Raw genomic sequence first — 12,515 nt, 5'->3', positions numbered from 1 at the left:
CGAAACGAAGCTAAATTTCAAGGTAAATTCAAAGACAAATTTTATCGTGTAACGGTATTTAATATAGTGTTATTATTTAATTATTTAATTTAACTGTGATATCATAATTAGGGAGAAGACCTCCTGTTTTCTGCCTGTACTATGGAGCAACAATACATAAACAAAAAAGGATTTTGTATGTTGAATAAGGATTTTAAAAACTTTCTACCACTACGATCTACTCAGATCTTTGGTAAAACTCCTATAAATTATGACCATACCTTCGACATTAGAGAGTTAGTGTGTTAGTTGTGTGTCGGACTCGTTGTCGCAGTTTTCGTGTATTTTGTCAGTATGTTTGTGTCAGTAGTCTCTTTGACAAAGACGAAGGGATACAGGTTTATTATATAAAAAGAAAGGTGTTGTTATGTGTAGCATACATTTTTTATTCTCCATGTTTATCTATCTACCTTGTTGCTCTTACTAACTACTTGTTTCTAATTTTGAAAATAATTTTTATTATATAAAAAGAAAGTTGTTGTTTTTTTGGAGGATTTTAAAAAAACTTTCCTCCACTGCGACCTATTGTATATAGTTTGGAACCCCTTTAAATTGTAGCCATACCAGACATTGGAGAGTACAATTTTTCTTAGTTCTATTTTCCTAAACTAATTAAGATTTTTAGTTGAGATAAAAAAGTCAATGGCACGAGCGGGATTCGAACCCACGATCTCCGGCAGGATACGCCGCTGCTCTACCACTTGAGCTATCGTGACATCGATCCACTCGGACACTAACTTCCCATCTCAACCCACCTTTTTGAATTTTCCCTCCTTTTTGCCATTTTTCAAATCCCACTCGTGCCATTGACTTTTTTATCTAAACTAAAAACCTTAATTAATTCTAATAAATTATATTCCCACTACAAAGTGTAGCGTAGGGTCACTTGTTCGGTATATCTTTACTCGTGGGGTTTTTGAGTTATTCAATCGCCATTTCCTAAATGTCGTGTAAGATGGAAAGTTTGTGTCGAGTGGATCGAGGTCACGATAGCTCAAGTGGTAGAGCAGAGACGTATCCAGCCGAAGATCGTGGGTTCGAATCCCGCTTGTGCCATTGACTTTTTTATCTCAACTAAAAACCTTAATTAATTGTAATATATTAATTGGTAAAGCGGACCACGAAATTAGTGAATTTTTCTAAATCCTTTCCTTGGTGCCTTCGCGCACTTTTGGTATGGGAATTGCTAAGCCGAAATGGGTGTACCGTAACCGGGAAAATGCTTCACATTCGCAAAGGTATTGTTCGAAGTAAATCAAAGTTCATGTGCCCTCATCTCCGGAATTCGATTAATACAGGCTTAATCGTTAATTTCTACTGTCGCCAATGCTATGATAAACTTCTAGGTGATAAATGTTTTAATATGGATCAAGACCATAAAATCAGATATCTAAGCCTGGTTTTAGACGACCGTTTAAAATGGTACAAAAACGATTTCAACATCGATTAAGAAACATTTATTTTCAGTGTAACAAACAACTTCTCCCTTCTACTTAAAATATATTAGCCCTCAACAATCTAAAATTCAGCATACCTTTGTATGCCGGGGAAGGCATGTAAAAATGCAAACAAACTAGTAACAGTTATATAGAAAAAAAAATGGTGCTATGCTTTTTGCCATACAAAATGGAACACTTACTGCCACTCTTCCTCAAATATCACATTTTACCAATACCGTACATTTAGCTTTTCTGAACAGTGAGGATGTTTTTGAATAGAAGTGGAATAATCCATTTATGTTTAGTGGTCTAATTATTTCAAATAATTATTCTTTTTATGCAAGGTTTTAGTGTCACGAGCTATGTCGATGGTGGCAACACTAACTTTTTATCTCAACTAAGACCTTACATAAAAAGAATATTTAATTGAAATAATTAATCGATATATTTGGTAGGATGAAAAAAAATGTTGAACTACAGCTGGTCGGATCACCTTTACATCATTGAAATAATTAACGTTTATTTTGAATTGTTTTCTCTATGTAGGCCCTAAGTGGTTCCACTTGATCCTTAATGAAATCAAGTGTGAATTAAAGCCCAAAACATTTTCTAAAATAATCAAATACTTGGTTATTTGAGTATGTGCCAATAAACCAAAATAAAAATTAGGACCTACTATTTAAAAAGTAAAATTCTCAGTTTTTCATATTTGTTTAAACTATTCTCACTACACTTTAGTTGTAACTATTATTATTTCTATTTTTTTTTCTCTCCTCGTTTAATAACGTTATGTTCCATTCACTTGCTTCCCCTGAACCCTTATTTTTATAATCATTTTACTTCTGGGAAGCCTTAAACAGGATCCACCTCAAGGGTGCCTGTAGCCCCAACTTTCATTATATAAATGTATATAGGTTTCTATTGTACTAGGAAATTTGTACCAACTGTATCTTTTTTCTAGACTATTTATTAGTCTAATAAATTTGGTGAAAAAAATCGGTTTATATGCATTCACCACTGTCACATATATTCAAATAAGTTTTCCCAATAATCGTTGCAATTCATTAAGACTTTTTTCATCTGAGGGTAGGTCACATCGTTTTGTATGGATTTTTAAATGTATATTATTACTGTATATTATAGGCTGTTAGTCGTATATGACCGTATAACACATATCTGATATTTATCATCGCTTTTTTTGTACTAAATGATATGCGATAGACTGAACACATAAAATAGACGTTCCATGTTATATCAATTCAATTTATACGATTTTTTAAAAATGTTTCTGAATTTTTGCCCGTCGCATCGGCGGAATTTGTCTCGACCTCTTCCGAATCTCCTTTGCTTTAATATTTAAAGCCGAGGGATCCAATTTTCTTTAAGTAGTACTTAACAAGGGCCTGCTTTCTCATAAGGTCGCTTAAATATACTTTCGGTTGAACGCAAAGCTGGCACGGTGTGCTTTCAATAGTGGGCAAATTTACTAAATATATGAACCAATTAAACTTTTAAATAAATATTGAACAAATTGAACATAAAGATTGGGTTTTAAAAACATTCTAGTTGTTCATTTTAAGAAAAAGAAAACCTATTCAACATTAAAGATAATCCATTTATATTTTAGTGGTCAATTGATCAAGTTAGTTCTTTCAATTAATTATTCTTTTTTATGTAGATCTTTGGGTGAGATAAAAACAGAGAAAATTCGAACGGTTGTAGGTTGAGATGGAGAGTTTGTGTCCGAGAGGATCGAATTCACGGTAGAGCAGTGGCGTATTTAGGTCGTGGGTTCGAATCCCACTCGTAACACTGACTTTTTCATTTCAACCAAAGACCTTACGTAAAAATAATTAATTAATTGAAACTAGAAAGAGTGTTTAGTGGAGTTAACATATTTTATTAAAATTTTAACTCTCAGAGAATCTTCATTAATGAAAAACTTAGTGATAACACTGATCACTGCTTGAAAAACTGATATATGACGAAATGCTTTTCTATTGAAAAAGTACACAAAATATATATTTTCCCGTAAAATTTCATACTTGTATTTGTTTTATTGAAAGGAAGCTATTTTCGGTTTTCGACTTTTAGCTTCTAGTTTTTCTTGTGGTCATTAGCAATAATAATTAATTCATTAAAGATAAGCCTTAGTATGTAAGTTCTTGGTCGAAATGAAAAAGTTAGTGTCACGAGGGGGATTCGAACCCGCGACCTTCGGCTAGCCTAACATTTCCTAACAGAAGATGTCCCAATGGCGATAAGCGTTTAAGTAGTTCAAAAAACCCGCGAGTGAGGGCGGATCCAATAAGTGACCCTATGCCTGTTCAGTATGAAATCCTAAGGCACTTTTTCTACCGTCTTTTGAAATATTTAAACTCTGTTACCTCGTTAAAGGACATTCACCTTAATTTATATTAGAGAAGATGTTTTTAATAAATAAAATTTACGATTAAAATGATTTATTAATTAATACAAAACTATGCGTGAATATGAAATTTGAATTCACAATTCGATATCATTTTTATTGATTAAGTAGAAGATTTTTTGTGTATTATCCTTTTAATTATGATATAATTAGTTATGAATATTAAATATTATATATCAATTACTAATTATACTTTTTATGTAAGGTCTTGTTTGAGACCCACGACTTTTGGCTGGTTCGAAATCCGCTCGTGACATTTTTTTCATTTCGACCAAGACCTTACATACAAATAATAACTAATGGAAAGAAGTAATTTGGTCAGTCAGACCACTATATATAATGAATTTCATAATTAAAGATAATGCTTAATAATAGTTTAGCTTCAAAAAGTAAAGTAAAACTTTCAATTAATTAAGGTTTTTAGTTGAGATAAAAAAGTCAGTGTCACGAGCGGGAATCGAACCAATGATCTTCGGCTAGATACGCCTTTCTCAACTAAAAACATTAATTAATTGAAAGTTATTAATTGGTCAAGTGGACCACGAAAACTAGTGAATTTAATAAGTTAAAATGAAGTATACCTTCACTAAAGCTCTCCGTGGACATTTCATTTGTCGCCGAGAATCAAATAGTTTACACGACAGTTTAAAAATGTCAAAAAGGAGGGAAAATTCAAAAGATGGGGTAGAGATGGGAAGTTGGTGCTCGAGTGGATAGAAGTCACGATAGCTCGAGTGGTAGTAGAGGCGTATCAAGCCGAAGATCGTGGGTTCGAATCCCGCTCATGACACTGACTTTTTATCTCAACTCAAAACCTTAATTAATTGAAAGATATTAATTGGCCAAGCGGACCTCGAAAACTGGTAAATTTAGTAAAGTAAAACAATTTCGGTCATGCAGGACAAAACAAAATTTTTGTTAATTTATAACTTTCTAAGGTGGAGTCAGAGGAGATTAAGAATTTTAATGCAATATCATATTATCGTCAATATATTGAACATTAAATTGACGGAAATGATGCTGGGCTGATCCCCCAAGATGCAAAATTAATTCACAATAAATTAGCCCACGTCTGCTGACTTAGCTGAGGTCTACATGTGGAATAAAAAGAAAGCATTTAATAATTGCATTATTGATATTAGCTTTAACAAGTAAGAGAAAAAGAAACGCAGATGGAAGAAGGAATGGTTAAGAAAACGTCATCAGCACACTCACTAAATCCCAGGCCCTGAAGATGATCTCAATAAAGATCGAAACGTTGGCATTATAAAGAAAATGTTTTTCTGAAAACGATGTCACACCACACCGCATCTCACGATTTCTGAATAACACTTATTAAAATTGTGTAAAAAGTAAAGTAATTAGAGGGCTTAATGTCCAAATTCTCTCGTTGGGTTCGCGACGAATCGTTAAACCACTTTACAATACTTGTTTCATACTATTCTGAATTAAAAATCTATGGTCCGTGCCGGTGTTCGAACCCGGAACCGCTAGCGTGGCATGTGGCACATCGGTCCCATTTTAATAATAAAAATTAAGTATTTTTTGTTAAATGTTTATATAAAGATTACAGAAAGAGAGAGGAAAGTATTTTTTTTATAAAACTTTATATAAAATGACATTTCTTTTGTGGTATTAGATACACCGAAGTAATGGTTTTCTTTCTTAACGTGAAGTCTGTGTGGCTTATTGTGAGTCCCAATAGGCCGAAAGACATAAAAAGGACAAGACAAGGGCTATAAGGTGTTAACACGTAATTGAGTAAAGATGGTGAAAGGTGGGCAGTTTTTGCCCGCATGCCCCCTTTCACCCACCCCTTAATCTCTAAGGGGCTATTTGCATTGCAAAATCCCGAGTACATTTAATGTCGACTGAGAGGAAATATCAGTTTTTCCGTTCTGGGCACTGGCCAACCCTTTACCATCACTGAAATATTTATGAGAACCTATTGGTAAACCCATGGAATTTTAATTAAGCGGAGTGAGTAAAGTCAACATTTTTCACCAGTTGTTCCAACCTGAGGTCGAAGTTTTTAAAACTCTCCCAGCTACATTGGCAAACTATTCAATAACAGGCTACAATTTCATAGTATTTACTTGTACATTCAACGAGTAAAACAAATGTGTAAATAATTAATAATTTTTTCTGAGCGAGTAAAATTATTATTAAAAATATATAACACAAAACTTACAACAAGATAAATGTTATTATTGATTAATCCATACATATTAAGCGGTCATAATTTTTGACCATATTATTACGGCAAAATACGAAATAGTTGAAAAATGGCAAAAAAGGGCAAATTCGAAAGGTTGTAGTTTGAGTTGAGCAGTTGGTGTCCGAGTGGATGCAAGTCACGATAGCTTAAGCGGTTCGAGCAGCGGAGTATTCAGCCGAAGGTCTTGGGTTCGAATCCCGTTCGTCACACTAGCTTTTCCTTTTCAACCAAAACCTTACATAAAAATATTAATTAATTGAAAGAACTAACAGCTATCGTGACTTCAGATGAGTGAAAGCTCAGGTGGTAGAGTACCGGCGTATCAAGCCGAAGGTCGTGGGTTCGAATTCCGCTCGTGACACTGTCGTTTTATCTCAACTTAAAAACCTTAATTAATTGAATGTTATTAATTGGTCAAGTGGTCGCGGACCACGAAAAATGGTGAATTTAAATGAAAGAATTAATTTGGTTAATGAACACAAAATATAATGGATTATTATTTTATATTATTCTTTACAACAATATTTGTTAATATTAAAATGGTAAGCTTTGAAGTTGTATTTTTGTGTGTAAGTTGTCTATTTTCAAGGGTTTTAAGTGATGAATTAGCGAGATTTTTGATATTTGTTCTTCCTGACTATTCAGTTTTTCTTTAAATTTGTTTATTTAAATCCATCCATTTTGTGAAAGGAGGAAATTTCCATGCAGCAAACGTAACGAAAATTTGAAATATAGTAAATTGTACATTTAAAAAGTCAAACAGTCATGCACCATGTATTTTAAATCTGGTTCTATTTATCTATGGTCGTAGTCATTTCATAATTATCAAAATAATATATAAATAAATAATGAGAATTAGGACGTTTTAAGTAGCGTGTGAGCTTTGATTAAGGGTAATTCAGCTTGATTTCTAGAAAACTTTTGAAATATATCGAGAAAGGTTGTTAATGGTCAAATCAAATTGATCGATATGTTCCGATTGATCAAAAAAAGCGATTAATTCAGTTTGAGAACAGTGGCTACTTTCTAATAACAGCCGATATGTTAACAAAGCATATCCCTCTTTTCCTTAGCAATTAAGCAATTGCCCCTTATGCAGAGAAAGGTTGCTCGATGTGTCCCACATAATAGAGGCGTGTCATGCCTTGGCTCCATACAGAGAGCGTGTAGGCATGCCGCCGGATTTAAGAAGAGTCCTCGAGCATGGTAGCGAGTTTCAGAGTCCCCTGTTCCGCTTTTTAGGGGAAATTGGGGTTTTTTATTGTATATAGTATGTCTTATGTGTTATGTGTCTATATGTTTTGTCTGTGTGCATGTATTTATTAGCGTGAATGGCGAGGGGTGAGGGTGAATATAACGTCATCATCGCCCCTCGAACGATGAAAGCGAGTGAGTGTGTGTTCGGGGTCGATGGCGGAATATTTATAAAAGTACCCCATCGACCCCAATCTAGTTTAGTTTAAGTGTAGGTCGGTGGAGGAATATCAAGTACTCCACCGACCAAACGGAATGAGTGTACTGTATGGATGTATTTAAGTGTATAAATGTATTTATTTGTATGAACGTGTATAGAATAGACTTAGTGGGGGCTGAAATGACCTAGATGTCGGAAGCCCCAGCAAAAAAAAAAAAAAAAAAAAAAAAAAAAAAATTAAGCAATTAAGATTTTGATAACAGTGGTGCAAAGTGGTTTGCAAAACCGCCAGCATTAGTCCGGCTGAAGATAGGAAACATCCGGTTTCCATGTTCCAGGGGTTAGAAAATAGTTTTCAATTTACGTCCTTCGGCTAGATTGTCATACTTTTTCAATTTTTTCAACAGCTTCGTTAATAAGAACCATAATTAACAATTGTTCACCTCATTCACACAGCATAACCATTTTTTGACTTGCCGATCCAAAAACATGTCTATTTGTCGTTGGAATTTTCTAAAAATAAAAATCAAATAAAACAACCTTTTATTTGTTTTATGCATTGTAATATCATTTGCAAATGGTCTTTAAAGTTTGTAACGTAAAATTGTTTTCATATTTGACTTATTGGTAATTAAATAATCAAATAAAGTTTAATTTTTTAAAACCGCATAAAACCTTTTAGAAAAATTCACTAGTTTTCGTGGTCCGCTTGACAAATTAATATCTTTCAATTAATTAAGATTTTTAGTTGAGATAAAAAAAGTCAGTGTCACGAGCGGGAATCGAACCCACGATCTTCGGCTAGATACACCGCTGCTCTACCACTTGAGCTATCGTGACCTCGATCCACATGGACACCAACTTCCCCTGTCAACTAACCTTTTTGAATTTTCACTCCTTTTTGCCATATCCCAAATGTCGTGTAAGATGGGAAGTTTGTGTCCGAGTGGATCGAGGTCACGATAGGTCAAGTGGTAGAGCAGCAGCGTATTTAGCCGAAGATCGTGGGTTCGAATCCCGCTCGTGATACTGACTTTTTTATCTCAACTAAAAACCTTAATTAATTTAAGAAAAATGTAAAGCATTTTAACTTATTGATAATACACAATCAGTTTTATTGTTTCATAATTTCTATCATCTTGATTTATTTATCTTTGCTGATCTTGTTGGTTCAGACGCGTTTTTAACACGTTTTTAAAACGAGCTGCCACCCTGTATATATCAGATTAATTTCTCTTCAACGACTCAGTAAAACTTTATTACTGTATAATTAAGCTAAAAAGAATTTGATTATAAAATTGTATAACGTATAAGATCAATACTCGACAGGGTTAAAAAATAAGACATCGTTTTATTAAATAATTATTTTATTATACATATCAAACGAATGCATTCTTAATTTAGACAAGTCGATGAGATACCAATTGATTGATTCACACAGCATAACCCTTCTTTTGACTTGCCGAAGTCAAAATCAATGTTTTTAATTAAGATTAGCTAGGCGAAAAGAAAACATATGAATCCTGTTTAATAAATACATTTATTATATAACTATTTGTTTGAAATACGAAAACAAAAGAAACAATGCGTCTGGAAGTTTGATTTTCATATATTAAAAACCTGTAAACACTTTTTGTTTATATTAACTTAATAATGTAAATCATTTCATATTAAAAGTCAGAGGAATGGCAAATTTGAAGGAATACATTCATTTCCTTTATCAACTGTTATTTCCTTTTTTCATTACATAAAAAGGGGTTAAAATAAATGCTAAAGCCTTCCCCCCATTAGGAAGTAATGTGTAACCCTAGCGAAAGGAAAATCAGAGAAAATAAAGCATGCAAGTGATGACCGGTCATATATAAACTAGGATTGATTTTCTACAAGAAAATATTAACTTAAAAATGAAATCAAAACGGGAAAATTGTGAAAAACAACTGACGAGGATGATAAGATGGCATAGACAGCAGACAAGTCGAGTCCGGCCCTACAAAACGGACTAAGAATAGGTTTAGCCGGAGTTTCATCAAGGACGAATTTCCTACCAATGCAATCCTTAAATCAATAAATTATTCTATTAATTTATAATAAGTGTAGAGGGTAGTGGGGAAACATAGAGTACTCCACTACCTTTGAGTCAATGATGTATATACCAAAAAATAAAGAATCCATTTAAGAATTAGTGAGAAGGTGCCTAGGTTTAATAATTGCATATGTCAGGGGCTGAAAAGGCCAAGCTGTCGATTGCCCCAGGAGGGTAGATTGGATTATAGATAATATTTTATAGAAGCCTGTCTCTTTATGGCCTGTGAACCGCGTCCAGTATTGGTCTATGTGCTTCTTCATTTTTTTATCTAGGGGTCCTCGTTTAACTTAAGGCTTTTTAACAGACACAAAAGCTTTTTCAAGAACTCCCGTGTATATCCTTCACCCCAATAAAATATGGCAACATCATAAAGCCAATAAAAAATTGAAATAAATTAAAAAATTATATTATTTGAAATAATCAGGATTTGTAATCCAGAGAAATTGGTTATAGTTGGATTCCTTTTTTGGAACTGATGGCCATTAGGGAGTGAAACGTCTGTCAAAGGCCTAGAAGATTTATTTGATTTGGATTCTTTTCTGTTTGTTAGGCAGGATCTTCTTGACGGATAAAACCGAGATTTGTAAGCGAATAAGGGGAGCTCTTCAGGTAAGACCTATTCTCAACCAAATATGGCCAATTTTGTTCGGTCCGTTTACAGAAAAGTCATTAGCTGTTGGTATAATCAACCAAATATTCATTATATTTAATCGTATTTTTTCTTTCCCTTTACAAATCTTTGTAAATCTATAGGGTAATGTAAAATTACCGAAAAAAAATTCCCTTCTTCTGCCTAGTTCTTTGTGTTCTATTTCTAAACGTTTTCTGGCACATCCGTTCGTTCAGTAACAAAGTAATGAAAATACTTGACTGATAACCACCTTCACTTACTATTTCCACAAGTACGTTTTAATGAAAAGTAAAGCAAATTAAAAAAAAGGATAAAAATTTGGCTTTTATAATAATAATAATCACAATAAAATGAAAATTATTTTCAAAATTAGAAACAAGTAGTTAGTAAGAGCAACAAGGTAGATAGATAAACATGGATAATAAAAAATGTATGCTACACATAACAACACCTTTCTTTTTATATAATAAACCTGTATGCCTTCGTCCTTGTCAAAGAGACTACTGACATACTGACAAAATTCACCAAAATTGCGACAACGAATACGAGACACAACTAACACACGAACTCTCTAAAGACTATAGCATGGTTATAGACCATATGGGTTTTACCATAGATCTAAGTACATCGAAGTGCAAGAAAGTTTTTAAAATCCTTATTCAACACTCAAAATATTTAAAAAAATGTATTGTTGCCCTATAGGACAGTCAGACAACAGGGGTGTTCTCCCTAATTTTTATATCACAGTTAAACTAAATTAAATACCGTTACACGATCCAATTTGTCTTTGGATTTACCTTGAAATTTAGCTTCCTTTCGAAAACTAAATCACTTTTTGTCCTGGCTTTACGAATTCCCTTAATTAATTTTTCTTTCTCTAGCGAATAACAGCAGATTTTTCGAAGAATAATTTCAGACTAATTGCGACATCATTAAATTATTACTATTTGCTGTTAAAGAATTGTTATGTGAATTAAAAAGTTAGGAGGCTGGTTAGTAGTCACGGATGGTCATTGATCAACCAGTTCAAGTAATTTAACATTTGCTAAAAAATATGTGGTCAAAATAAATGGATAATACTAAAGATAACTTTATATAAAAAGACATTTGGCGTACTTATGAACACAGACGATTGTAGAACTGAAAAAATACGCACTAGTCTTGAGTTAGTATTAAGCAAAGGATGGCGCCAGACGGTCATAAATCTTCCGCAGATTTACAAGTTCTTCAGTTTAAAATTTTACAACCAATTAACTGGAAAAAATGATAAAATTGTTTTTCCTACAATTACTGTTTGGCAAAAAAAAAAGAAAAAAAAGGCAGTAATGTAACACTGCAAAACCACTAAGTGAGGCAGAGGAAATTAAGAAATTGTTAGATGAATTAAACTATTGTGAAGCGAAATAATTATAATTGTGGATAATTTAAGGTAAGGAAGCAGCTGTCCTACTCTTTAACCCGTGACGCCCCCTTGTATAAGAAGAGAGAAAAAAAAATTTGGAGGCGCCGGGTATCGATCCCGGTACCTCTCGCATGCTAAGCGAGCGCTCTACCATCTGAGCTACGCCCCCTGTTGGTACGTTTCACTTTATGGCTAACCCAAACATCAATTTATTGAGGTCAATCTGAGAGAAAGCGAGCGGCTAATGGCGCAAAACCCGATTGTGAAAGCAATAAATCCGAGTATTATTTTACTGTTATTATACAAGAGTATTTTGATGTTTGAATTCTCCTTTAGCTCTTATCCATACTTCTAATACCGTTGGTACCTTGGAAGTTAAATTTTTTTCATCCATAAAAATGACCTCAACCTAGAAAGAATTCGGCCCAGCAACGTGTCGTTTCGCAAAGCTTAGCCGCTTTTTTCTATTAGCCGGTCTGATGAACAGTTGTTTTTCTAGCTATTTGTCCATAAATATTTTCCCGGTTTACCATAACTGCAGAAGAAGATCTGCTGCGGTTTTGGAAGCGCTCATCCGATCGGATCCTTTTTTCTCCGCACAATATCATGGGCCGTATAGACATGGAGATTTATGTGTTTTTTTTAAAGTCATTATTTTTTCTTCTAGAAAAACAACGTTTTTCCATCGAAGAAACGTTGTATATTTTCGGCATTTTTTTTATACAAACGAACGGCCGCACGGAAAAACGAGAAATATAGTCTTGGCTATATGCAATAAATACAAGAAAACTAAACGAAAATCAGTAAACGAACTCTAATTCCAATTATTTTTCTGGTCTGCTGATTGTATCCACATTT

At 33.6% G+C, this 12,515-nt stretch overlaps 1 non-coding gene across 1 annotated transcript; it reads right to left on the bottom strand.

The window, feature by feature from the left end:
* Positions 1-11,753: 11,753 nt before the first annotated feature.
* Trnaa-agc lies at positions 11,754-11,826 on the bottom strand. Its single transcript has one exon. It is a non-coding gene; the product is annotated as a tRNA-Ala (tRNA).
* Positions 11,827-12,515: the final 689 nt, after the last annotated feature.

Source organism: Cimex lectularius, unplaced genomic scaffold, assembly GCF_000648675.2.
Source record: "Cimex lectularius strain Harlan isolate CLEC.00 unplaced genomic scaffold, Clec_2.1 scaffold116, whole genome shotgun sequence".
NCBI lineage: Eukaryota > Metazoa > Arthropoda > Insecta > Hemiptera > Cimicidae > Cimex > Cimex lectularius.
The sequence above is the reverse complement of the archived record's forward strand: the minus strand, read 5'-3'. Positions and strand labels throughout refer to the sequence as shown.